This window comes from Mustela lutreola, chromosome 17, assembly GCF_030435805.1.
Source record: "Mustela lutreola isolate mMusLut2 chromosome 17, mMusLut2.pri, whole genome shotgun sequence".
NCBI classification, from domain to species: Eukaryota; Metazoa; Chordata; class Mammalia; order Carnivora; family Mustelidae; genus Mustela; species Mustela lutreola.
In genome coordinates this window covers 44,193,736-44,221,708 of record NC_081306.1, presented here as the reverse complement: position 1 = coordinate 44,221,708, position 27,973 = coordinate 44,193,736, and the positions used below count along the sequence as shown (strand labels likewise).

The following is a 27,973-nucleotide window of genomic DNA, read 5'->3' as shown; positions in this document are numbered from 1 at the left end:
AAAAAAGCACTTCACAGGAGCCAGTGTTCTCATAAAACACTTGGGCCGGGGGCGCCTGCGTGGCTCCGTTGGTTAGGCGGCTGCCTTCGGCTCAGGTCATGATCTCAGTGTCCTGGGATTGAGCCCCACATTGGGCTCTCTGCTCAGCGGGGAGCCTGTTTCTCTCTGTCTCTTGTCTGCCTCTCTGTCTGCATGTGCTCACTCTCGCTGACAAATAAATAAATAAAATCTTTTAAAAAAAAACAAAACAAAACCCACTTGCGCAGAACCCTTGTATTCTTTTTCTGGTTTATTTTAAACAGGGTGTGTGTGTGTGTGTGTGTGTGAGAGAGAGAGAGAGAGAGAGAGACTAGAAATGAACAAGAAAATCACCACTGAAAGCAACTAAAATGGGACAGTTAGCTCTGTACTCAAGGAAGGCTAATAGGCAAATTTCTATCTCTAAACCTCATTTGGGATATTCTTTGGAACAAAAAGGAAAAAGAATAAAATGATTATGCACTCCGTAAGACAGTAAACACACAGACACGAAAGAAAAGAAAAATCATTTTAAATGTGAGACCTATGACGAAGGCACCTTCTTTCCGCTGTTTGGGAACACCAGCTCCCTGGGATCACCATAATCCAAGTTCAAGGGATCAGGCTGCTTGGGCCACCCAGATGGGAACCCGGACCACAAACAGGGATAGAGACTATCTTACTCATCCCTCATCCAATTTGGGATGTCATCTCACTGAGGGGAAAAATGTCTATTTGACTCCTAGTTTTGCGCAAGCTCGGGGCTTCCATTGCTGAGCCTCTCACCCCATAAAGCGGTGTAATTAATTAGTAGGTACCTTCAGGACAAAAGTGATTTTCACTTCTACTATCTGAGTTCCCACTTTCTCTTCTCCTATTAGCCTTTCTGAATTAGCCCTTCCAAGTTCCCATCTCATCAACTTTTTGTTATTTATACCAGCTTTATTTTGTCATTTTAGAACCTTCTGATTAGTTCCACCCGCCCTGGGAACCACATCTTATCTTTATTCTGAAGACTAATTTATGAATTTGCCAGAACTATCTTAGACTGTAAGGTTACGAGTTCCTATTTCCAACCACCCCACGAAAGGAATTTTTAATGTCTAATTATTCAGCTGAAAGGATCCACAACTAGATCCGGAAATACAAGACAACATTAAGTTTTCTCTATCCCACAGAGTCTTCACTTCTGGAGCGAATGGGTTTCTCTCCTAAGGCAGAGGGGACAGTCACACGCATCTTTAGGCTCACCGCACACCCATACTGTGACCCTAGAGGCAACAGACCACCATTGTCTTCCCACTACGACGTGCACAAGAGTTCTGGGGGCTTGTGTCACGCACCTGGTGTAACTGCAGGGGCTACGCGGAACCAAAGGATCCGGGGTTCCCTGCACCTGGCATTCTAGCTAGGACCACGTGGAACAGGAAGGCAGGCAGTTACTGAGAAGGCAAAGCAGGGACGCCTGGCTGGTCAGTCCGTACAGCCTGCAGACTCTTGATCCCAGGGCTAGGAGTCCAAGCCCCACGTTGGGCGTGGAGGCTACTGAAAAGAAAGCAGAGCAGGACACTGGTACCAGGGGAGAAGCAAGAGGGCGCCTAAGCGAGCCTCGCACACAAAAAATAGCAGCAACTTTAGTCTGCCGGACCTTCTTTCCTGTTTTTTTCAGTTTGCTTAATTCATGCGTTCTCAATGTCTTCTGACCTCATCTTTTGTTTCCCTGATTGGATTTCAAGTCTCCCTTAGAACTTTCGGAGATGACCGTCACTGGACTGCTACTGTTTCCTACATCTCCCATCCCAGGCAGCCACTGGTTAATGGATATGATCCTTTCTGATGTGTCTGAAACCAGACTCCAGCCAGTCTTGCCAATCTTCTTGGATTTCGTGTTGGAGATCCATTTGAAAGATTAGGTTTACCTGGGTCCTTACTGTTTTGATCTGTTCTACCTCAAAATAAGCCAACAACCAATTCCATATAAATTTTCATTTTACCATACTGCTTTTAATTTACTGATCCTTGGGGCACCTGGGTGGCTCAGTGGGTTAATTAAGCCTCTGCCTTCAGCTTAGGTCTTGGGATCGAGCCCTGCATCTGGCTCTCTGCTCAGCGGGGAGCCTGCTTCCCTTCCTCTCTCTCTGCCTCCCTCTCTGCCTACTTGTGATCTCTATCAAATGAATAAATAAAATCTTTTAAAAAAATTTACTGATCCTTGCTGTTCATGCTGAACAGCAAAATAACAAAAAGAATATTTTACAGTGAGTCGGAGACTTCATGAAGATTTTCACATATGCCATTATCAGTCTAACAACAGCAGCAAAACACAAAACAAAAAAACCCACTGAGGTCTTTAGTATTTTTTATTATGGTGATCTCTAAAATATTACTAAACTGGGTGCCTGGGTGGTTCAGTCGGTTAAGCCTCTGCCTTCAACTCAGGTCATGATCCCAAAGTCCTGGGATCGAGTTCCTTGTTGGGCTCCCTGCTCTGCAGAGCATCTGTTTCTCCCTCTGCCCCTCCCCCTACTCATTCTCTCCATCTCTCTCTCTCTCCCCCCTCTCAAATAAATATTTTAAAAAATAATAAAATACAGGGGCGCCTGGGTGCCTCAGTCGGTTAAGCCTCTGCCTTCAACTTAGGTCATGATCTCAGGGTCCTAAGATAAAGCCCCACACAGGGCTCTCTGCTCAACGGGGAGCCTGCTCCCACCCACCACCCACCCCACCTGCATCTCTGCCTACTTGTGATCTCTGTCAAATAAATAAATAAAAATAAATCTTAAAATAAATAAATAAATAAACGAAATGAAATGCTACTAAATTTTCAGGACTTTTGCTTCAAATTTAAGCTTTGGATCAGAGGGGTAAGTGGGGAAGTACTATATTACGCTGATTCTTGGTTTTTTGTTTTTTGTTTTTTTAAGGGGAAGGTACTGTATTACGCTGATCCTGTTTTTTTTTTTTTTAATTACATTTTTATCCTATTTCTTCTTTGTATTTCTATTTTGTTAATTTCAACAAGCATCTTTCCATTTCAATCTTACAACATGTGATCTTAGATCAAGGGGGGAAAAAAATCTAGTGCAACCTCCTTGCTCCATTATGTTATAAATGAGAAGCCCAACGTGGAAAGATTAGCTGTCTTGCTGTGGCCGTATGGACAGTTAACTTTTATAACAAGGAGCTGGAATCCGTACCTCCAAATTCCCAATTACCTTTTCCATGCACAATAATAACCAAAGAAAAGAAGGTTAAATAGAGGAACCCAAGATAAATAATTATACAGTGATTAAAACTGTAATACTAGGCAATCTTGACGAGGCACTAGAGTAACGGCCACCCACTGCAAACAAACTGAAGCCAAAGGACAGTCTCCTTTCTGTGCAAGCAGCACAGACTGCAGGGACACTGAGGAATACTTCACATATCAGCATCAGTCACATTCTATGAAAAAAACAAAGGATTTGGTTCAAAGAAGAAATATGGAATTACAGGCCAAGTGTTTCTGTGAACACGTAATTTGTGTCACAGAACTCTGCGGACGGGTACCATCAGGAGTCACCTTTCCTCTCCACAGCAAATAACAGCCCTCAGAGCTGAGTTTAAACAAGTGTAACTTAGTAAAATTTTAGCAAAATCCAAGACCTAGGACCCAGTCCTCAACCAGGAGAAAATGGATTTAAACTGATAGAGGCAACAGGCCCACTATTCTATTCTATTCTCAAAAACTTTATTTTCGGTGGGCGCCTGGGTGGCTCAGTGGGTTAAAGCCTCTGCCTTTGGCTCAGGTCGGGATGAGTCCCACATTGGGCTCTCTGCTCAGCAGGGAGCCTGCTTCCTCCTCTCTCTCTCTCTGCCTGCCTCTCTGCCTACTTGTGATCTCTCTGTCAAATAAATAAATAAAATCTTTTTTTTTAAAACTTTATTTTCACAATTTTCTATAAACTGCTAAGGTTCTCTCTGTTATTGTTACTTATAGTGAACAATTAAGATCTACCCACAGAGCTACTTAAATACGGTGAAATAGGGTGCCTGGGTGGCTCAGTGGGTTAAGCCGCTGCCTTCAGCTCAGGTCATAATCTCAGGGTCCTGGGATCGAGTCCCACATCGGGCTCTCTGCTCAGCAGGGAGCCTGCTTCCTCCTCTCTCTCTGCCTGCCTCTCTGCCTACTTGTGATCTCTGTCTGTCAAATAAATAAATAAAATCTTAAAAAAAAAAAAAATACGGTGAAATAAACTTCGAGACTGCAAAAATCATTAACCTTCCTGACTCAATGTTTTGTACAAGAGCCATAACCCCTAAATCCCAGCCAGACACCTGGATGGATGAACACTGAGAAAATACTCAACAGCACCTAAAATACCAACCACAAGGGTACCGACCATGGAAAACTACAGACAGCACTTAGGACAGGTAATGGTATTCAATTCTGTATTCAATTCTGTAATTATTCACCAGGTTTCAGAGGTAAAAACAAAGTAATATTTCTACCAAGACAATCTTTCATCCAAACTTCTTCAGCTTCTGACCTCTACCCCAAAAATGAAGCGGGAGGCATCTGGCTGGTTCACTAGGTAGAACATGTAACTCTACTTTTTTTTTTTTTAAAGATTTTATTTATTTATTTGACAGATCACAAGTAGGCAGAGGCAGGCAGGGGGGCGGGGGAGCAGGTCCCCTGCTGAGCAGAGAGCCCAACGTGGGGCTTGATCTCAGGACCTTGGGATCATGACCTGAGCCGAAGGCAGAGGCTTTAACCCACTGAGCCACCCAGGTACCCCAGAACATGTAACTCTTAATCTTAGGGTCATGAGTTCAAGCCCCATGTTGCAGGTACAATCTACTTAAAATTTTTATTTTTATTTTTTGAAGATTTTATTTATTTATTTGACAGATCACAAGTAGGCAGAGAGGCAGGCAGAGAGAGAGGAAGGGAAGAAGGCTCCCCACTGAGCAGAGAGCCCGATTAGGGGCTTGATCCCAGGACCCTGGGACCATGACCTGAGCCGAAGGCAGAGAGGCTTTCACCACTGAACCACCCAGGCGCCCCTCTACTTAAAATTTTTTAAAAAGGGGAGCCTGGGTGGCTCAGTCCTTAAGCATCTGCCTTTTACTCAGGTGATGATCCCAGGACACCGGGATCCAGCCCCGCATGGGGCGCCCTGCTCAGCCCGAAGCCTGCTTCTCCCCCTTCCACTCCCCCTGCTTGTGCTCCTCTCTCACTGGGTCTGTCAAATAAATAAAATCTTTAAAAACAAATAAATTAAATATAAAATACATTATAAAACGCAGTGTGGTTTTCCTGTATCAGGGACAGTCTTTATCTAGGCCGCTACTGAAGATCTGGTCCTCGGCTTTTCTGGAGTCAGTTCCAGTCGCTCTGCGTTCAATGAGACCTACTCTCGGGTTATTATTTACGTGAGGTAAAACTCAAATTTACCAACTCATTTCATTAAGAAATCCTAGTCAAGTTTTTTTTTTTTCTTTTTTAAATTTATTTATCTGTCAGAGAGGAAGAGAGAGAGACAGCACACACGCAGGCAGAGAGGCAGGCAGAGGCGGAGAGAGAAGCAGGTTCCCCGCTGAGCAAGGAGCCCGATGCAGGACTTGATCCCAGGACCTGGGATCATGACCTGAGTGGAAGGCAGCGGCTTAACCACTGAGCCCCCAGGCATCCCCCTAGTCAAGTTTTGATTAAATTAATAATGAAGGCACCATCCATCCTAGTCTAAAGTACATAAACCAACAGAAACATCTTCAGTGAGAAGTAAAAATAATTTCAAGTATCACTTAATTCTAAGGAAAATGTAAAATGGCACCTCAGACTTTTCAAAATAAATTGTATCCTAAAAAAGAAATTTCCTCGGGGTGCCTGGGTGGCTCAATGGGTTAAAGCCTCTGCCTTCAGCTCAGGCCCTGGTCTCAGAGTCCTGGGATCGAGCCCCGCATCGGGCTCCCTGCTCAGCCGGAGGCCTGCTTCCTCCTCTCTCTCTGCCTGCCTCTCTGCCTGCTTGTGATCTCTGTCTGTCAAATAAACAAATAAAATCTTTAAGAAAAAAAAAAAAAAAGGAAAAGAAATTTCCTCAAAATGATGAGCACAAACAGAAAAGTTAAAATTCCTCATCTAAGATGTCACACATTTTGCCGTAACAGGGTGCCTAAGATAACTGGAAAGGATCTAATGGTTCAATCAGCTGACTTTATCCTAAACAAGTTTCGGCTGCATTAAAATTAATCTCGATCATCATATAATACTGTATCCCCACAATCTTCTAGGCCGCCGAAATCCTTCTACCTCTGAAGCTGATGGCACTGAACACCTCCACGTTGTACCTATAATCACTAAGTGGTAAAAGCTGAAGAATCGGTTTTCCAGGAAAGGTTCCATCCCTAAATTTCAGGTACAGATACTACAGTCAGTTCGGACCGCAAACCCAGAGCTTGTGTCTTCAATCTCCTTCAACATGCTACCATTCGTTCCAATTACGTCTGCTTAGTAGCTGCTACAGAAGACCTGTTTCAGGTTAATTCACTGACCCTATTAATTTGGCTTCTGAAGGATATCAAAGACATTAACTTGATTTGTTTATTACCCAAGTGGGGCATTTGCCTGACACATTTTACAGAGCAGAACCTTTTTTTTTTTTTTTTTTTAACATAAGAAGCTTCTACCTGGGAAAAACAAGGTGAACTGCTTGGGATTACAGAATTAAGTAGAATATAACAGAGATCTGACTGATCTTAATACTCCATGTTCTTTTAAACCGTACCATCTACTGAAAAATTTATTTTTTTAAAAAGACTCTATTTATTTATTTGAGAAAGGGAGCACAAGTGGGGGAGCATCGGCAGAGAGAGAAGCAGGCCCTCCTCACCCCCAAGCAAGGAGCCTGATGTGGGAATCAACCCCGACCCTGATCGTGACCTGAGCCACCCAGGCACCCAAATTTAATCAGATTGTTAATGTTTCCCAAATTCCACTATCCACAATATTTAAATTCCAGAAAAACATTTCGTTTTCTGAGATTTAGACAAAAACGATAATGGGATTTTTAGGTCCATGCACTAACCTGCATTCTAAAAAATAAAAATCACCAGCTTCAAGAGGAAAAAAAATCCTTAATTCTAAAAAAGAGAGTTTTGGGGATGGGAGGGATGGGGTGGCCGAGTGATGGACACTGGGGAGGGCATGTGCCATGGTGAGTGCTATGAATTGTGTAAGCCTGATGATTCACAGACCCATACCCTCAAAACAAGAAATACATTATATGTTAATAAAAGTAATTAATTAACTAAAAATTTAAAAAGAGAGTTTCATTATCTCCAAAGTATTACCACAGAAAATACTTATTAACAAAGTAAAGCATGGCACACACCAAGTGATCAAAGTTAACCTAGTCAAGGACAAACAGACCTCACATCCCACCCAACAGACTGTACCGAGAACACTGTGATATTCCTGCCTAAATACATCGGGCAAACCCAAGCTGAGGGACATTCTGTAAAACAACTACATCTTCAAAAAGGTCAAGGGCACCAATTTCAAAGGCCAAGGAGCTGTTCTAACGTGAGGTGTATTAGAGGAACAAGGCAACTGAGTGAAAACTGGATTAGACAGAGCCTTTTGCTCTGAAGAGACATCTGGCAGGGCTGCCCTGGATCAGGCTGTGAGCCTGGGTCCTGGGATGGAGCCCCCCACCGGACTCCCTGCTCAGTGGGGCGTCAGCTTCTCCCTCTCCTCTCTCCGTCTGCCTCCCCTTCTCAGGCTCTCTCCCTCTCAAATAAATAAATAAAATCTTGGGGGAAAAAAAAAAGCGACATCTGGCAAATCCTGAATGGGGTTTTTGGTTGAAGGATATATGGGAAATTTGTTTGCTGTCAGTTTCAGAGTGTCCCACATAATGTTTAAAGCACTAAGTACATATAAGCTAATCAAAATTTTTCTACTTTTGCCTTATCTCATGGGTGTTGAAGTCTTGCTGCCTTTTTTTTTTTTTTTAAGATTTTATTTATTCATTCCACACAGAGAGATCACAAGTAGGCAGAGAGGCAGGCAGAGAGAGAAGAGGAAGCAGGCTCCCCGCAGAGCAGAGAGCCCGATGTGGGGCTCGATCCCAGGACCCTGAGATCATGATCTGAGCCGAAGGCAGAGGCTTAACCCACTGAGCCACCCAGGCACCCCAAACCTGGGCCTTTTATTTTTTTATTTTTATTTTTTTATTTTTTTTTTAAAGATTTTATTTATTTATTTGACAGAGAGAGATCACAAGTAGGCAGAGAGGCAGGCAGAGAGAGAGGGAGAGGGGGAAGCAGGCTCCCTGCTGAGCAGAGAGCCCGATGCGGGACTCGATCCCAGGACCCTGAGATCATGACCCGAGCCGAAGGCAGCGGCTTAACCCACTGAGCCACCCAGGCGCCCCAAACCTGGGCCTTTTAATTTGGACAGTATTTGTTACTGACCATGTGTCTCTGCTCTAGACTGGGGTGGGAGGAGGAATCCTGCCACTCCAGCACTAACACAGTGCCTGGCACATAGTAAGCATTCTTGACACATGTGCTAATTCAACAATGAATCCTAAACTTCTGGTGGATGTTTTCCCCCCAATATTAGAACTTAGCCACATGGAGGCTATCAGATAATAGCTCGCTGGCTAAAATGTCTAAGTCAGAAAGTGTAATCGATAATTTGATCCCAAGGAACTGTCTGGGTCACTCAGTCGATAAGCATCTGCCTTTGGCTCAAGTTATGAGGGTCATGGGATCCCAGCCCCATATTGGGCTCCCTGCTCACCGGGAAACCTGCTTCTCCCTCTTCCACTCCCCCTGCTTCTGCTCCCTCTCTCTTTTCTTTTAGAAATAAAATTAGAAATCCCTAAGATGAACCACTGCTCAAGATGGATTTTTAAGTCAAGGTTTTTTAAGTTTTGATGACTGGCTCTGCTTACGTTTTAAGATGTTTAATTCTTCATTTCTACCTGCTGCAATAAAGCTGGTAATCATGTCAGTAAAACCCAAGCACTCTCAAGAAGAAACAAAATACATTTGGAAGGTTAAGATTTGAAATGACCTGTAACGGTTATATTTATGCCTAAAACTTTACACCCTTCACCACCACATTTTAAAAAACATGTTGAGATACCTAACAAAAATAGCTACATTTTCTTTCCTTTTTTTTTTTTTTTTAAAGACAAGTGAAAGGAAGAATTACAAAATAAAATGAAGCCAGGGAAGAGAATCTGCCCAGCTGATGATCCCAAGTTCAGTCCTGAACCCCACAAGTAGCCAAAGCAATGTCCTTGAAAAACAACCAAAAAAGCACCTTATCAACTTTTCTTGGCACTAGAGTTTAAGAGAAAATGTTTGCAAATGCACAGACTATCCTTTTAAATTGACAGTCCAGATCTGGCTCTACCAATATACTAAGAATGTATCCTTTTGACCTTATTAGAAATTTAAAAATTATTTAGGAAAAAAAATTACTTAGGACTGGGAAAGGTAGATCAGTGTTCTTTTTCTAACTCTGCATGAATGGGAAGAGGAAATGAAAATCAAGTAACTATGACCTACAAAGTCCCATCTTTATTTTTGCTCAATGCACTGTTCACAGGCAACAAGGCAAAGCTATCATAAAAACCAAGTTTGGAATCAGACCGAAGTTCTGAATTCAAGTTCTAGCTCCAGTACTAGATATGACTGACCCTGGGATTCTTGAACCCCAAACTTACTACTATGGAAAATGACAACAGTATGTGTACTTACCTCACAAAGTTATCAGACTGTAAGTTAAGTACCTGCTGGTGTTTCACACAAGCATTCAGTAAATTAACCATTTAAAAATTTAGATTTCAGGGTGCCTGGGTGAAGCCTCTGCCTTCGGCTCAGGTCATGATCCCAGGCTCCTGGGATCGAGCCCCAGATCGGGCTCTCTGCTCCACGGAGAGCCTGTTTCCTCCTCTCTCTCTCTGCCTGCCTCTCTGCCTACTTGTATCTCTGTCAAATAAATAAATAAAATCTTTAAAAGAAAAAAAAAGAATTTAAATTTCACTCAAATAGTTACTTTCCAAACACATATGTACCTATTTATTTGCATATAAACTCTCCAAATCTAACTCTGATAAAATGAAGATTTCCCAACTAGTTGCCTTAATTACCACTAAATAAAATAACCTATTATCTGACGGGGCAGGAAAACTAATGAGAAAAGTGTCAAAATAAACCACTGTTTTTTTCCCCATTTATTTTCCCCAACGTTATTGGGGAATACTGTCTCTCTCAAATAAATAAATAAATCATAAAAAAATAAATACACCATGCATGTATTTAGATCAAATGTGGTCCTCAAAAATTGTTTTAGATTTAATTTTTTTTTTTTAAAGATTTTATTTATTTATTTGACAGAGAGAAATCACAAGTAGTCGGAGAAGCAGGCAGAGAGAGAGAGAGGGAAGCAGGCTCTCTGCTGAGCAGAGAGCCCGATGCGGGACTCGATCCCAGGACCCTGAGATCATGACCTGAGCCGAAGGCAGCGGCTTAACCCACTGAGCCACCCAGGCGCCCCTAGATTTAATTTTAAAGTCACCTTACCCCAAATATCTAAAACAAAGAACCTAGAGTAAACTTACACACTCAACTGAAGAGTCTTTATCCTAAAGCTCTCAACAACATGATCTGCCCAGATCAGTATCCTTCAAGAAATAGGTTGTGTCCTGAGGCTTCGCAGAACACGCCCAGACGGCCCTCAACATGCTGGTGAGTAAGGACTGCTCCAAAAGCATAAGGGACTCCTTTTTCCCCAAAGCTTAAACACAGCCGATGAACAGTGAACAGCTCAGCCACTCATTCTGCAGGTGTAAGAAAACTGTTCCGGGGCACTTGGGGGGCTTAGTCGGTTGAGCATCTGCCTTGGACTCAGGTCATGATCTCAGGGCTGGGATGGAGCCCTAAGTCAGGCTCCCTGTCCCCCTGCCCCTCCCCCTGCTTGCTCATGTTCAGGCTCGCTCTCTCTCAAATAAATACATCTCTAAAAAAATTCTTAAAAAAACTATTTTAAAAAGTGAGTTCTTAAAGACCATTGTTAAAAAAAAAAAAAAAGTTCTTCCAACAGATAAGGCTATAAATAAAGGAAAAACTATGAAATAAGGAGACTCAAAAAGTGAGTATCTAGTCAAGGGACTACCCCACTATTTCACAACATACCCCAGAAAAAAGTATGCTAAAACCTTTGCAGAAGCAATCAACATGATAATAATTTTTTAAAGTAGGCTCCATACCCAGTGTGGAGCCCAAAGTAGAGCGTGCACTCAGGAGCCTGAGGTTCAAGACTTGAGCGGAGATCTAGAGACGGACACCTGACCGACTGAGCCACGCAGGCCCCAGAAAAATAAATTTTAACTTACTATAACAAATACTAAGCTACAGACTACATATGCAAATGGAATTCAAACTCAACAGCTATCCTCAAAGGGGTAGGACCCACAGGATCAACAATCTCCACACGCTCTGCCTAACCAGGGCTCCCTTTAACCAAACACCTAAACTGGATCAACTCTTCACTCCTCTCTGCTTCTACAATTACACTGTAATATAATCAATACAGCAGTTTCAAAAAATTATTTCTTTGGCCACACTATAAAAAAACTTCAAGAATCCAAAAGCCACTTTAAGGATTTAAAAAGGAAGGACAGGGCACTTGGGTGGCTCAGTGGGTTAAGCCGCTGCCATTGGCTCAGGTCATGACCTCAGGGTCCTGGGATCGAGTCCCACATCGGGCTCTCTGCTCAGCAGGGAACCTGCTTCCCTCTCTCTCTCTCTCTCTCTCTCTCTCTGCCTGCCTCTCTGCCTACTTGTGATCTCTGTCTGTCAAATAAATAAATAAAATCTTAAAAAAATAAATAAATAAAAATAAAAGTAAAAAATAAAAAGGAAGTACAGAGGCTCCTGGGTGGCTCCATCAGTTAAGCATCTGCCTTTGGCTCAGGTCATAATCCCAGGGTTCTGGGATCGAGCCCCGCATCGGGCTCCCTGCTCAGCTCCCTCTCCCTCTGCCCCTCTCCCCGACTCTCTCGTTCACGCTCTACCAAATAAATAAATAAAATCTTAAAAAAGTAAATTAAAAAGGAAGGACATTCTGACACATCCTGTAACACGGATGAACCTTGGAGACATTATGCTAAGCAAAGCAAACCAGTCAGGGAAGGACCAATTCTATACTTGTGCAGTCCCTGAAATCATCAAATCACAGGCAGAAAGTATAACAGTGGGTGCAAGGGGCTGGGGTAAGGGGAAACCTAGACTGTGTTTAACAGGCAGTTTCAGGTTAGGAAGATGAAAAAGTCCCAGGGATGCCTGCGTGGCGCAGACTCTTGGTTTTGGCTCAGGCCATGATCTCTGAACTATGCACTTAGAAATGGTTAAAATGGGCACCTGGTCCCCTCAGTCAGTAGCGCACACAACTCCTGATCTCATGGTCATGAGTTTGAGCCCCATGTTGGGCATGGAACCTACTTAAAAAAAAAAAAAAATGGTTAAAATCATTACTTATATATGGGACGCCTGGGTGGCTCAGTTGGTTGGACGACTGCCTTCGGCTCAGGTCATGATCCCAGAGTCCTGGGATCGAGTCCCGCATCAGGCTCCCAACTCCACGGGGAGTCTGCTTCTCCCTCTGAACTTCCCCTCGATCATGCTCTCTCTGTCTCTCTCTCAAATAAATAAATAAAATCTTTAAAAAAAAAAATCATTACTTATATGACTCTGTAGTATCTTCATTGCAAGTATTATGTAGCTATCATAATAATTAACAATACGCTAAATATAAACTATAAGTGAAAAATGGTCCAGTTCTGTGGTATGTATATTTTGTAACTTTTTTTTTTTTTTAATCACTATGAGGAACCACTTGAAAGAAAGAAGTGTTCATGGTGGAGATAGCAGACACAAATTTATTCTTTACAAAGGGGACAAGCGCTATTTACATGGGTTTTCTATACTTTGGGGACTTTTGTTCAGATCTATCCAAATTCTTCTGCTCCAAAAAAAAGCATTAAAAAGAAAAACAATGATCCAGCAATTCCACTCCTGAGTATATACACAAAAGATCGGAGAACAGGCTCCAGAACACACTGGTGAACCAATATCCACAGCAGCCCAAAGGCAGAAGCAATCTAAGTGTCCACCAACGGATGAAAGCACCAATAAAACGCTGGACACTGTGTGGTGGTGCAACACCCCTCAGCGGTAGAGACCTGAGTGGAGTTCAGACAAGGGCCACAACACAGTGAGCCTGGAAACAATGCGCTACGTGAAATAAACCAGACACAAAATAACCAACATGGCATGATTCCACTTTAAAACAGAGAGGCAAGGGGCCCCTGGCTGCCTCAGTCAATACAACTTGTTACTTTTGGGGCACCTGGGTGGCTCAGCGGGTTGAGCCTCTGCCTTCTGCTCAGATCATGATGTCAGGGTCCTGGAATCGAGTCCTGCATCAGGCTCTCTGCTCGGCGGGGAGCCTGCTTCCCCCCCCCCACCCCGCCTGCCTCTCTGCCTACTTGGGCAGAAAAAAGAAGGAACGTGTTACTCTTAACTCAGGGTTGTGAGTTCAAGCCCATGTTAGACACACAGCCTACTTAAAACTAAATGAATAGGGGCGCCTGGGTGGCTCAGTGGGTTGGGCCTCTGCCTTCGGCTCAGGTCATAATCCCCGGGTCCTAGGATGAAGCCCCACATCCGGCTCTCTGCGCAGCGGGGAGCCTGCTTTCCCCTCTCTGCCTGGCTCTCTGCCTACTTGTGATCTCTGTCTGTCAAATAAATAAAAAGATCTTAAAAAAATAAAATAAATGAATAAATCAAGTAAGTAAGTAATAAAGAATAAAATAGGCAAATTCATAGAGACAGAAAGTGTATGAGAGGTTACCAGAGGCGGGGGAGAAGAGAAATGGTGAGTTATTGCTTAATGGGTACAGAGTGTCTATTTGGGGTGGGAAAAAACAAAGAGTTTAGAAACAGTGGTGATGAACTGTACAACATTCTGAATGTAATTAATGTCACTGAGCAAAAAAATGCTTAAAAAAAAAAGAAAAGCTTAAATATACTTCAAGTGGCACAAAGGAAGAGAAGGAACAGGAGGAAGAAGTGAAGCGAACGGGTTTCCCGGTAACTGTTCAGCCAGTTTTCAAACTCAGTCCAGAACGAGGCTCAATCTCTATTTGCTCACTTATAAAGTGGGTATAACACACGCTGTCATCCTTCTCTGTCACATGACCGAAGACATACTGTAACTGAAGTGTTTGCTGCCGGGCCACAAGTAAGATAGCTCCGCCTTCCTTTCCTTCTTTAACTACCCTGGAAAATGACGACTACTTTCAACTCCTTTACTACGTTCTAACTCAAATACGCAACATCACCAGTAGGGAAAGAGGTCACTACCTCTAAAACTGGTGAGGGCTGAAGACAAAGTAGGCGCAGAAAATTTATGCACTAAGTAAACAGGTCCAGAAGGCCATTTTTCAATGATAAATTCACTATTCACAGGGTAGACATGTTTCATCTCCATGACACAAATTTATAAGTTCTCAGCTCGTCTGAAGCAGATACCCCAAATAAAACCAAACTCTTCACTACTCTGTAGAATTATACTATAAAATAACCACATACACGAACTTTTAGGGGAAAAAAGAAACACGTTAGGGCGCCTGGGTGGCTCAGTGGGTTAAGCCGCTGCCTTCGGCTCAGGTCATGATCCCAGGGTCCTGGGATCGAGTCCCGCATCGGGCTCTCTGCTCAGCAGGGAGCCTGCTTCCCTCTCTTTCTCTCTGCCTGCCTCTCTGCCTACTTGTGATCTCCCTCTGTCAAATAAATAAATAAAATCTTTAAAAAAAAAAAAAAAAAAAGAAAAGAAAAAAGAAACACGTTATTTCCTTTAGCCCTTCTACAAATACAAAACAATTCAACAGTTACAAGGAAAAGAATCCCAAGGAGTCCCTGCCTTTCCAGAGCTTATATTCTTCAGTGTGGGGAGATGAACCCTGTAGTCAGGATTACTGGGACAATGTTTATTTCCTTAGAAAATTCAGTTTCTCAGAAGTATTCAACACAGTGCTTTTATGGCTAATTTTACTGAATACTTTCTGTCGGCCACATACCATCCCAAGCACTGTCTTTCACTCAATCCTCACAACAACCTGTAAGAGAAACAGGGTTCTCTCATCACCATCCCTGTTTTTTTAAACAGGGAAAATGAGGCACAAAACAGTGTAGAGAATTGCTCAAGGTTAACGACCAGGAGGTGCACCAGGCAGGATCAGAACCCGTGTCTAGGTCACAGTCTTCTCCAACGATCATAAACACATTTTGCCTCTTAAGTTACATTTTAAATAAACTAATTCTTTAAAAATCCTCTATAGTTTTTGGGTTTTGGTTTTTGTTTTTTTTTTTTAAGATTTTATTTATTAGAGAGAGAGCAGGACCTCTCTCTCCTGAGAGAGAGAGGGAGAAGCAGAGAGAAACCTTCCGCAGACTCCATCCTGAGCCCCACGCGGGGCTCGATCTCATAACCCTGAGCCCTGAGATCACTACCTGAGCAGAAACCAAGAGTCAGACCCTCAATGAACTGAGCCACCCGGCGCCCCAAAAGCCCTCTACGGTTTTCAGTCAAGCTACAACCAAGGAACAACGAGTCAATTCTCCCATCAACTAAAAATCCCTGGCTCTTTCGAACTTTCTCTTGTGTTCCCACTCCGCCAAAGTGAAAAGAGCAGAAGAGTTAAGTACCAGAAAGAAAACACAAACAAGCCAGGGTAGAAAGACAAGGACTGCAGAAACAAAGAGAAAGAAAGAAAACCAACACAGGAAAACTGCCGTGGCGAGAGTTCCAGCAAAGCACAGACCAGAGAGGAGAATGGTAAAGGACAAAAAAAAAAAAAAGGAAGATGAATGTCAAGACGCTACCGTCAGGACTTGCGATGATTTTATCCACATCATTGTCCCACTGTACTTACAGCCTTTAAATACTAATTCTCAATTTTATTCCCTAGACAAGTCACCTCAGGCTACACTCTGGCCAACCGAGTATTGTGTAGGCTGCGATGTTGCCACTTAGACGGCCTTGAAGGGCGCCTGGGTGGCTCCGTGGGTTAAGCCTCTGCCTTCAGCTCAGGTCATGATCTCAGGGTCCTGGGATCGAGCCCCGCATCGGGCTCTCTGCTCAGCGGGGAGCCTGCTTCCCCCTCTCTCTCTGCCTACTTGTGATCTCTCTGTTAAATAAATAAGTAAAATCTCAAAATAATAATAATAATAAACTGCCTTGGGGAGCGCCTGGGTGGCTCAGCCATTAAGCATCTGCCTTCAGCTCAGGTCAGGATTCCAGGGTCCTGGGGATTGAGCCCCATATCGGGGTCCCTGCTTCTCCTTCTCCAGCTCCCCCTGCTTGTGTTCCCCCTCTCGCTGTCATAATAAAATCTTAAAAAAAAGGGGCGCCTGGGTGGCTCAGTGGGTTAAGCCGCGGCCTTCGGCTCAGGTCATGATCTCAGGGTCCTGGGATCAAGCCCTGCATCGGGCTCTCTGCTCAGCAGGGAGCCGGCTTCCCTCTCTCTCTCTCTGCCTGTTTCTGTGCCTACTTGTGATCTCTCTCTGTCAAATAAATAAATAAAATCTTTAAAAAAAAATCTTAAAAAAACCACCTTGATTACAAGAAATCTCAACTTCACAATTATAACCAACCAACTGATTTCATTTCCAACTTTCTTTCAGTTAGTAACAATGAATAAGCTTCACCCAATGAATGTATACAACTTTTGAAAAAAATGATCCAATGATCATCAGTAGATTGCTACTGATAAAACTTCTGGGAATTACTCTTGAGGTAAATTGCCTCTAATGTATTTCTAAAACAGTATTTCTAGCAGAAATACTGTCCTCAGAGTATTCTCAACTCTTCAGAAATTTTTTTTCGCTTAGACATACATAAAAATCACTTGATCGGCATCTGTTTAAGCCATCGGTCAAAACAATTTCATGTGAATTATACCACAACAGTTACCAAGAGAACTGCAATATTTAAAAATGCATGTTTTCAATGAAGAAACCACGGCAAAACCGAGAGTCAGGTAGAACGCAATGCAGAAGCTAGCCAACACTAATAAAGGGAAAAGGTTAAGTGTTTAGTAATTTCTCAGTGTCTTATTTACGGCTCCTTTAATAACAACCTGGAGAAAGGGTGCTTGTCCTCCAGGCTTTGGGTTGGAACACACAAGCCATCTATGCGTCGTCAAAAATGACAGAACATTCCTCCTACCTAACTTGAGTCACTTTCTCCAGAAAGAAATCAATTACAATGAACTCAAAACTTTCTCAAGACTTGTGCCCTAAGAAAAAGAACCTCAGAACCTACAAATTTAATGACCATCTTTGTAGTCATTCTTAAAAGTAAACCAAATGGGGGTGCCTGGCTGCTCAGTCAGTGTGCAGAGCGCCACTCCTGATCTCAGGGCCCAGGGTTCAAGCCCCCGTAGGGCATATAACCTACATTAAAATAAATAAGTAAATAAACCAAACCACTGGAAGTGCCTGGGGCTTGTGAGGAGGAGTGGGTGGGGAGACTCAGGGCTGCAGGAGATAAGCGCCTCCCAAATCTCAGTATCAAGATCAGGCCCTATCAGGCCTTTCAGATTTCCCGATTACACTCAGGGGTGTGAAGGGATGCTTCCGCCACCTCTGGGAGGAGGTAATAAGCGCCGGTGCTGTAAATACATTACAAAATGATTCAGAGTAGGAAAAAAGCCAAGATTATTTAGGTTTCTAATTTTGTCCTGTACTTTTAAATCCATGCCTCCTTTTAAAACCTGAGATGAAAATCTAGAGTAGGGGCGCCCGGGTGGCTCAGTGGGTTAAGCCTCTAACTTCAGCTCAGGTCATGATCCCAGGGTCCTGGGATCGAGCCCCGCATCGGGCTCTCTGCTCAGTGAGGAGCGTGCTCCCCCACCCCCCAGCCTATTTGTGATCTCTGTCAAATAAATAAATATCTTTAAAAAAAAAAAAAGAAAGAAAAAATCTCTTAGAGTAAATTTCCTACACTCATAACTGAATTTTGCACCGTAGGGAACAGCTCTCAAAGCGCCACCAGTGCAGTGAACCAGGCAACACCGCCTGTGAACTAGTTAGAAATGCAAATGACAGGGTGCCACCCCAGACCTGCAGAATCCCAATGTCTCGGGTGGGGCTCCGCACTTGTGTTTTAACAAGCCCTCCAGGGGTTGCTGGTGCTCAAGGGTTTAGGGGTTGAGAGTCAGACCCGCTAGGATCAAATCCTGGGGTAAGGCTGACTTGCTGAATAATCAGGAGTAAATTACTCAGCTTCTCTAGACTTGTTCCTCATCGACACAAGGGAATCACGGGGTTGTTTTGAAGATTAAATAAGAAAATAAACGTTAAGCGCTCAGGAGGGATGCCGGGCACCTGTTGCTGCTGTTACTCCCCTATGCAAGGCCCTGTGACCGACCGTATGTACACTGAGAGGAGAGACAAAGGTAGAAAAGGCTTAATCCCTACCCTCCTACCCACTGACCACCTAGGCAGACACGAGTGCACAGGCGCAGAACCAAACACTCACAGGGGAACTGAAGATACCTTCCTAGAAGGGGCACACAAGCTGACCGGGACTCCTCACGAAGAAACCAATTCTGACCCAACAACGCAAGGGACAGCTTTCAGTAACTGCCTGCGAGCAAGAACAGAGTCCCAAAGTCTGCAGAAAAAGTCCTTCCCGACGAAAGGTGTGAGCCAAAGTCCAAAGGCGGCAAAAGGGGATTCCGCGCCAGGCGGTACCACTCTGGAGCTGAAGAATGGACAAAACGGGGGCGCCTGGGTGGCTTAGGTCGTGATCTCAGGGTCCTGGGATCAAGTCTGACATCAGCCTCTCCACCGCTGAGCAGGGAACCTGCTTCCCCCCTCTCCCTCTGCCTGCCTCTCTGCCCACTTGTGATCTCTCTGTGTCAAGTAAATAAGCAAAATATTAAAAAAAAAAAAAGATTTGGGGGCGCCTTGGTGGCTCAATGGGTTGAGCCTCTGCCTTCGGCTCAGATCATGGTCTCAGGGTCCTGGCATCGAGCCCTGCTCCGGGCTCTCTGCCCAGCGCAGAGCCTGCTTCTCCCCTTTCTCTCTCTGCCTGCCTATGATCTCTATGTCAAATAAATAAAATCTTAAAAAAAAAAAAAAAAAAAAAAAGGAAAAGAACGGACAAAACAAATATGCAGACGCAGTAGCACATAAAATGTCATTCCCCGTCCTAGGCCTCAGCCCCGCGCGAAGGCTCGGCCTCCGCAGGGTTCCCCGAGGCACCCTCGTTTGCAAACCAACTTCCCCTGCGGATCCCCGAGCGCCCCAACGCGGCTCTTCCGCCCTCGGGCCGGTCCAGCCATTGTCTGCGGCGCGGCCGAAGGCGGCGCAGGGAGGCGTCCGCTCGGAGCCCCGCATCCGCGGCGGCGGGCGACGGCTGCGGCCGCACGGGACCCCGGAGCGTCCCGAGCCGCACGACAAAGACCACACAGCTCGCTTCCCTGAAGGGCGCCACTTGCACGAAGGAGGGGACAGGTTCGTCCCACCCGCATGCGGCCGCGGGGCCGGCGCGGTCCGCGCGGCTTCTGGCCAGGGCCCGAAGGCCGAGGCTTTCCTTCCGGTCATTGTGTCCATTTCCCCCCGAAGCACAGGCCCCGCGGGGACGGCGCGCCGGCCGGGCCCGGGACAAAGCCCCACTCCGGGCTCCACCTGGGCGCGGGCAGGGGCGGGGAGGAGCGGGCGCGGGGAGGGGCGGCGCGGCCCGTTTGCCCGCCTGCCCGCCTGCCCGCCGGCCGCAGTATCCAGGCAGCGCCGCGGCGCCGCCCCGGCCGCCCGCCGGCCAATCGCGCGCGTCTGCCGCCCGGGCGCACGAGCCCCGGAGACACCAGGCCGAGCGCGACCCCACGGCTCGGGCCTGGCACCGCGCGCGCCCCCGCACCGCCCGAGCCGGCCAATCAGCGGCCGGGCATGCGCAGCCCGCAGGCTCGCTCGCGCGCGGGCCTCACGCGTGCGCCCCCCCCCCGCGCGGCGCCGGCGCGCGCGCCCCTCCCCCCCCGCGCACCCAGGCGCGCGCGTGCAACCGCCGTCCCCCGCGACCGCGGCGGCTCCTGCCCCACCCCCCACGCCGGCGGCCCGGGGGGTGCGGGGGGGCAGCGGGGGGCAGCGGGGGCCAGCGGGGGGAGGGGGCTCCCGGCCACCCCACCGCGGCCGCCGCCGACCCCCCACCCCCGTCGGGGGCAGGCCCCGGAGGGGGCGCGTCTCGAATAAAGGCCCCGCTCGTGATGGCCACCGGGGCGGGGGCCGGGGGCTGAGGCGACAGGGACTCACCCGAGTGCAGCCGCCTCCAGGCAGCGCCGGGGCCGGGGGAGCCGAAGGGAAGCGAGTGTGGGCCGCGCGCGAGCTGCGGCCGCGGCGGGGCAGCTTCGGCGGAGGCGAGCGGGCGAGCGGGCAGGAGGTGAGAGGGCGAGGGGCCCGGGCGTCTCGGCCGAGCTCCTGTCACCGCCGCATGGCCGCCCCGGCAGGGCCTCGCTCAGCGCCGAGATCCGCTCACAGGGGACCGGGGGAGAGGCCGGGGTAACCGCGGCAGGCGGGCGGCCTCAGCCGGAGAGCGCGTGCGGGGAAGCGGGGGGGCGATCGGTGGCCCCTTTTCTCTGCTCTCCGAGCTTCTCTCTCACCCTCCTCCTCCTCCTCCTCTTTTTTTTTTTTTTTTTTTTTTTTTTTTTTTTGTTCCTCGAAGGCGCGCTGCGCCTGCGCACCCGCAGCGCCGCCCAGCGGGAGTTGTAGTTCCGGGTCCGTCCCCACCAACGCGGCGGCGGGGGCGGCGGACTACGACTCCCAGGAAGCCTCGCGCGGGCGAGCCCCGAACTCGGGGACGCGGCGAGCGCGGCGCCCGGCCCTCTCCGGCAAGGACTGTCAATGGAGGCGCGGGTGGTGGGAGCGAGAACATGGCTGCACCTGGGGCCTGCGCGGCCTCCGGGTGGGGGAGGGGCGCGGGGCGCCTCTCTAGGCCGGGGCAGGCGGCCCCCGCTTGCTCAGCGCGGCGCTGCCGCCGGCCTCAGCCACCGTCCAGGGCTCGCACTCACTGTTGCACCCGAGATTCCCCGCCGATGGCGAGGCCGGAACGCGGCGAGGGCCGGGGCGTCCCCAGGCCGACCGGCCCCTCTCGGTGCTCCGCCAAGGGACCTCCTCCGCCCCGCACCCCCCTCGGGGACACAAAGAACTCCTCTGTTAGTTTTGAAAGCTTTTGCCCCCCAAAGCGGCCGGAGGAGACCGTTGCCCCAACTTGGGACGGGGCGACGGGAGGGGACGCGCCTGCCTTTCTTGACCCGCAGCCCCCCGCCCCGCCCCCGCCCCAGGCTCTCCTCCCGCGCCCCCGCCGGACGCGGGGAAGCCAAGTGGCGGGGAAGCCACGGAGCGGGCGCGGAAAACCTGCCCCGCAGCCGCTCGTTTTGCTCGGTCCACCGCGCCGACAGGCGACCGAACATCCCGCCCTCCAACCCCCCCAATGATCCTTTCAACTTGGGGAGCCTTCGAGAATGTCGAGAAGGACGAGACCCGGCTCTCGCCCCCTCCGTGGAACTCCGAAGTTCTTACAACACTCGAGCCCGGAGGTCGTTAGGGGGTTCTGCAAAAGCACGAGACCGAACGAGGTCGCGATTCCTGTCCCCGGCGGGGGCGGTGGGGGGGGACCCCCACGCCGGCCGCCCCCCCGCCCCCACCCCCACCCCCTCCTCCTCGGTAGGTGGCGACCACGGCGCTTTTTCCAGCCTTTGTCGCTGGAAAGAAAACTTTCCGGGCAGCCGGTCTTTTTTGATGTAGGTCCAAGAGCTGCCCTCGGAGTCCTCGTTCACCGAGCGGCGCGCCGCGTCTTTCCCGCATGTACCGCACCCAGACTGCCGCCTCTCGAGTTTCCAGGCCGGGTTTTGGGTTTTGGGGTTTGTTTGTTTTTTTGTTTGTTTTTTTTTTTTTAATTAGATAGAGACTTTATACAGATCCCTGCGGGAGCAGTCTGATGGCAGACGGTCCCCACACGTCCACGGTTTCCCCTACAACCTTTTCCCAGGCATGTTCGTCCCCGCCTCCTGCGATCGTCGAGGCTCCCTCCGAGGCGTTCCCCGCGTTTTCCCAACAACAGTTTTCTTGGGAAATGCAGTCGCATTTCATTAACGCCTTGGAATATTGAATTTAAAGTGCGTGTTCCCAGGAGCACGTACAACCGACGGATGTCGAAGGAACCCAGGTAACTTTGGGGACGTCCGCCGTGGAGCCGAGAGGGGCAGCCGGCCTTGCCGGGGCCGACACTCAGCTGCTCTGGGCGTCGGTGAGGGTGTTTTGCCCCGGAAGGTCCAGGACAGCGGAGGAAGGACGCACTGGGTGTCCTGCTGTCATGGAGTCGCATCTGGAGAGTGTCAGAAAGTGAGCCGGAGAGGCAGAAGTTCATGTAGTCCAGATTACACTTGTCATGATTAAAAGCGTGTTTGCCCCCGGCGTCTATGAGTTTCACGCTCCAGTGAGGAAGGTTGCTGCTGCTTCATGAAACACTCCCAAGTTCTTTGGGGTTGAAGCAATTCCTAAAACCATGGAGTCCTAAAGCAGTTCCTCAAGCCTCAGCTGGCTTTGAATTGGCCCTTTCGAGACAAGGACCGGTGTATGCAATGGTGTGTGGTTCCCACTCATTTCTTCTGCCTACTGCCGTTGGGGACTGTACCCCTCACATTCATGTCTTAGAGTCACAAATACGCTTTTATGTCTCTTAAGCCCTGGCTCACCGCCTTGTCAGTTATTGGTGGTAACTTACATACTGTTTTTGGCCAAGGGACGGGTGCCTCACCTCACTGATAGGTGCTGTGTTCATTGTGACTGTACAGATGAGCCACTTTGAATACCGTCTCAGCAGGGCAGAGTTGTTTTTCCAGGGTAGGATCAAATTGCTGTTTGGGGGGGGTGGGCGACAAATGATTGGTGTTTAGGGGTGGAATCCTTTGTTACATCGCGCACAGCTTGCTGTGGTCAGAATCATGTTCTAAGGAGAGGCCTATGGGAAGACTGATTTACAGCTCTTGGATCCTGCTCACTTAAGACCCAAGTGCATGGAGGCCAACAGGTGGCAGAATCTTGCATGTTAATTTATTTTGAATTATTTCAAATATTTCTTTTTATTTATTTGTTTGAAAGAGAGAGAGCACAAGCAGGAGGGGCAGAAGGAGAGGGAGAAGTATCAAGCAAATTCGAGCTGAGCACAGAGCCCAATGGGGGCTTGATCCCAGTACCCTGAAATCGTGACTTGAGCCAAAACCAAGAGTCAGATGCTGAACCAACTGTGCCATCCAGGCGTCCCCAAATATTTCTCTTTATAATGTTTTGTTTGTCAAGATTGTATTTATTTATTTGACAGACAGAGATCACAGGTAGGCGGGCAGGCAGGCAGAGAGAGAGAGGGGGAAGCAGGCTCCCCACCCAGCAGGGAGCCCAACATGGGGCTTGATCCCAGGACCCTGAGATCATGACCTGAGCCAAAGGCAGAGGCTTTAACCCACTGAGCCACCCAGACACCCCTGTAGATTGCTTTAAATACCAAGTGAGGTGGTAATATTGGAATGTCTTCAACAGTCTTGAAAGTTAATCATGTTCTCCTGAGATTTTTAATATGTGCTATCAGGAGTCTGCCTTCTCCCCTATCATAGGACCATTTAGCATGGACCCACCCTGGTCAGGAAACCCTGAGTCCCCATGCCGACAAAATCCTGCTCCCATCACTTGGTCAAGGTTACTATTGTTGAGAGATCATTTAGTGCTCTTTTTTAACGATGCTCTTTTGAATCCGCACTGAATAATTTAATCTGTCTGTGACTCTGTCATGTATATTAAAATTGCCCCAAACCATGATTCTGAGCAAAAGTTGAGATGCCCTTGACATACTGATTTTCACGACACATCCGGTCTTCCTTTTTTTTGATCTTCATTTTTAAGTACTCTCTACACCCAATGTGGGGACTGAACTTCCAGTTGTGAGATCAGAAGTCCCCTGCTCTACTGAACCATGCCTGACACACAATTTACATTAGTTTCAGGAGCACATACAGGCTTTTGATGGAAACTAAACAGAGGTCTTTGCTTTTTTTTTTTCTTCCCCCATAATGGCACTTGATAGAAGCCCAGTATCTTCTGGGTCCAGTCTTGGTTTTCTGTCTTTCGAGAAAATGAGCCATAAAATACTTATCATTTGTAAGGCAGCAGTTTGTGCTCTCACGGCAGCGCTCACTGTTAGGATCTGTCCAAGTTAGTCCAGATCACGGGGGTTGGGCCACAGTGACATTGTAGGCTTTTGGATGGGTATCTGCGCTCTAGCGGATAAATCCTTTGTTATTACAAGGATGCCTTTTTAACCGATTATAAAACACTGTTTTTGCACAGTTTTCCATTTGGATAATTTGAACATTTAGAAGGTTGGATCAGTGACCTTTTCCAGAACCTTCCAAAAGTGGGGGGAGGGCCTAAATCCCAGTTATAATTTATTCATAATAATTAATAATGTAGATGTGATATAAACCAACCTGCCAGCTCTTGCTGTGCCTTTCAGGCTAGCATCTGCCCTATGCAGTACACCTAATGTTCACGAAAAACGCGTTGAAACAAACAGGGTTTCTTGGAGGGGGCTGGTTAACAGGATTTAGAGGAATATGGTTTTCTGTTTAGCATTATGCTCAGATGGATGTAATCATGTAACTTAATTTTTAACAAGTAAAATCTCTATAATATTTTCTCTGCCTCCCTCTGGGATTTGGGGGAATCAGATGATATGTAAACGAAAATACTTTAGAAATTCTAAGTTAAGTGTTCTATAAATATTACATGGTATAATTTAGCCTTCCAAACATTATTATTATTTTTTTTTTTTTTTTTTTTTTTTAAGATTTTATTTATTTATTTGACAGACAGAGATCACAAGCAGGCAGAGAGACAGGCAGAGAGAGAGGAGGAAGCAGGCTCCCTGCTGAGCAGAGAGCCCGATGCGGGACTCGATCCCAAGACCCTGAGATCATGACCTGAGCCAAAGGCAGCAGCTTAACCCACTGAGCCACCCAGGCACCCCCCAAACATTATTTTTAAATGTGAACAACATGTGCATGTTTCTTTTCTGACTGAAGAAATCTATTGCTCATTTTTTAAAAACGATTTTATCAATTTAGGGGCACCTGGGTGGCTCAGTGGGTTAAGCCTCTGCCTTCAGCTCATGTCATGATTGAGGGGTCTTGGGATAGAGCCCCACACCGGGCTCTCTGTTCAGCGGGGAGCCTGCTTCCCCCTCTCTCTCTGCCTGCCTCTCTGCCTACTTGTGATCTCTGTCTGTCAAATAAATAAATAAAATCTTTTTTTTTTTTTTTAAGATTTTATTTATTTGACAGGCAGAGATCACAAGTGGGCTCCCTGCTGAGCAGAGAGCTGGATTCAGGGCTCCCATCCCAGGACCCCGGGATCATGACCTGAGCTGAAGGCAGAGGCTTTAACCCAGTGAGCCACCCAGGCGCCCCAATAAATAAAATCTTTTTAAAAAATGCTTTATATTCTAATATCTGAGAAACTACACTTACAAAACTGACTCTTACCACGGGATGAATTTGGGCCTGACTGATCAGATGATAGAAATAATTAAAAAATGAGTAATATAAGTAGCATGTCCTTCCAGAATATATATCTCTGTCAAAAATATTATAGAGGACTCAGAAACCTGAGCATACAGTTGTCTCAAGGAAAGCTATTTCCAAACAAAATGCATAACGGAAGCCTGACTTTCATAACACCAAGAGAAGGAAAGTCTCGTTTACATGCTGAAAACAAATCTCCCCATCCCTTCCTTTTTCTCTATATGTTTCCAGTGTCAGTTTAACGTCAGTGGTCCAGATTCTTGAGTTTTTAATCTGTGCCTTTCACAAGCCTTCTCTCGTTCTCTGGTGACTCTCTAACCACCCTTTTTAAATCTCCCTTTCATGACCTCATGTTTATAATGATAATTAAAGTAGAGATGCTCTTGGAGAAATTTTCAACCAAGAATAAAGTGAATTTTTGAACAACAGATCAGAGAGGGGGAAAAAAAGCCAGTGATAAGGAAACGGCTCAAAGATGAAATTTGCCACCATGGCATGGGTGTATCAAGTACTTTTTGTCTTCCCAACTGTGGGAAGGTGTTCAGTCATCCTCTTACTTCCTCCTGCACCGGGGGAGCAGCCTGGCCAGGCCCTGGGTTGTACCTGGGGTCTTAGACGAACATGATTTACTCCTGCAAACTGTGTGTTCCCATCCCAAATGAATTCAGATTGGCCCTGAGTGAGGGACACGTAAAGAACTGGAAAGAATCTGAGAATGTATGAAATTCGGGAAAGCTTGTGAGCCTGTCCCCGCGGTCTAGCTAAGACCCAGACTTCCTTTCTTTGAAGCCCTACCCGGTGCTCCGCTCTTAATTATCTCAAGGCGTGCTGACAAAACCCCCACTGTGGTAGGTGCTTAAAACCTCCCCATTTAGGAAGCCTTGGGTGGCTCCGTGGGTGGAGCTCCTGGGTGGGAGCCTTTGTCCTGAGATCCAGTCCGGCCTGGGGCTCCCAGCCAGGAGCCTGCTTCTCCCTCTGACCCTCCCCACTCTCATTTTCTCTCTCTCATTCTCTTTCAAATATATAAATCTTAAAAACAAACAACCAACCCACAGAATTTAAAAACATTAAAAAAAAAAAACAAAAAAAAAACAAAACAACTCCCCATTTGCTAAAAAGGCTCAGAAAGGTTAAGGTACTTAGCCAAGGATACACAGATGGCAAAATCCAGGCTCGGATCTAAATCGGACTGTATCCAAGCCTGACTTCTTTACTGTTTCCTATCTGTAGGCTCCTGGCAGCTCATCCAGGCAGATCAGATAAGTGAATCAAATAGAAGGTATAGTCAGGTTGATGCCCCCAGGAGATGACACCAGAAGGTTAGAGACGGAGACAGGAAATTTTACACGGAGGAGGTCGCATTTGCAATGAATAATAAAGGTGGATGGAATTCTTAAAAATAAAATAACCTGAGGATTAGCCTTCTAATGCCTAACAGCAAAATGATCCCATCGAAGGACCTGTGACCTAAAAGGTCAATACACACTGCCAGTTCGCGCTTCAGAAAGATTGGGCCACTGGATGGGACAGGGTGTGCAAACGTCCACTTCCTCCACACCTGCCCAATTCCAGGGAAAAGGAGCATTCCTTCCCACCCCACCCCCCAGTGCTGCTGTGCACCTTGATTTTGAACCAAGTTGGGTGTCTTTTCATCTTTTTATTTGCCGTTCTCCTGCATGTTTCTGCAAAGGACATTCCTGCTTGCATTTTCTGCGTTAAGTCCTTTGCTTCCCCCGCCCCCATCTTACTCTCCTGTGCCAGTGCTATCTACAATGAAAGAAATTGGCCTTTCTCTCTTTAGGTGGGTTACAATAGTTTCTCAGCTTGTCATTAGACCCTGACTTTTTTTTCTTTTTTTTTTTTTTTATGATGCGTTGTGCTTAAGTTTTATGGTTGATACAGTGGAATGTATCCATTTTCTGCTTTATGTGTTCCGTGTTAAAAAAAAAATCAGTGGTGAGAAGAGCCTCCCCCACACCGCCATGTCTACAGACACAGATAAATGCACGTGGACGTGCAGACACAGGCGTGCATATGTACACAGGCACCTGCACACGTTCTCCCCAAGCAAGGTTTCTGCATTTCCACCTGAGCTTCAGCGGTCCGGGCTCTCCATTGCACCCTGCCTGCAAGGCAGTCCCGCCCACAGGGTGCGGGTCCCAGTCCCATTTCCCGGCTCTGCCCGCCCGCCCGCTGGGTGGGCCGCGGGACATCCCTCCCGCAGGACCTGCGGGCTCGTCACTTCCCCTGCAGCCCCC

The 27,973-nt window shown here is 47.0% G+C and overlaps 1 protein-coding gene across 9 annotated transcripts in view; it reads right to left on the bottom strand.

Moving 5' to 3' along the window:
- The window catches only part of GTF2I (general transcription factor IIi), a 106,913-nt gene extending 86,124 nt beyond the window's left edge, over positions 1 to 20,789 (bottom strand). For all 9 annotated transcript variants that reach the window (XM_059154646.1, XM_059154648.1, XM_059154652.1 and 6 more), the window contains exon 1: positions 20,398 to 20,789. The gene's annotated coding sequence lies outside the window, so the exon portion shown is untranslated. The remainder of the gene's footprint in view (positions 1 to 20,397) is intronic.
- Positions 20,790 to 27,973: the final 7,184 nt, after the last annotated feature.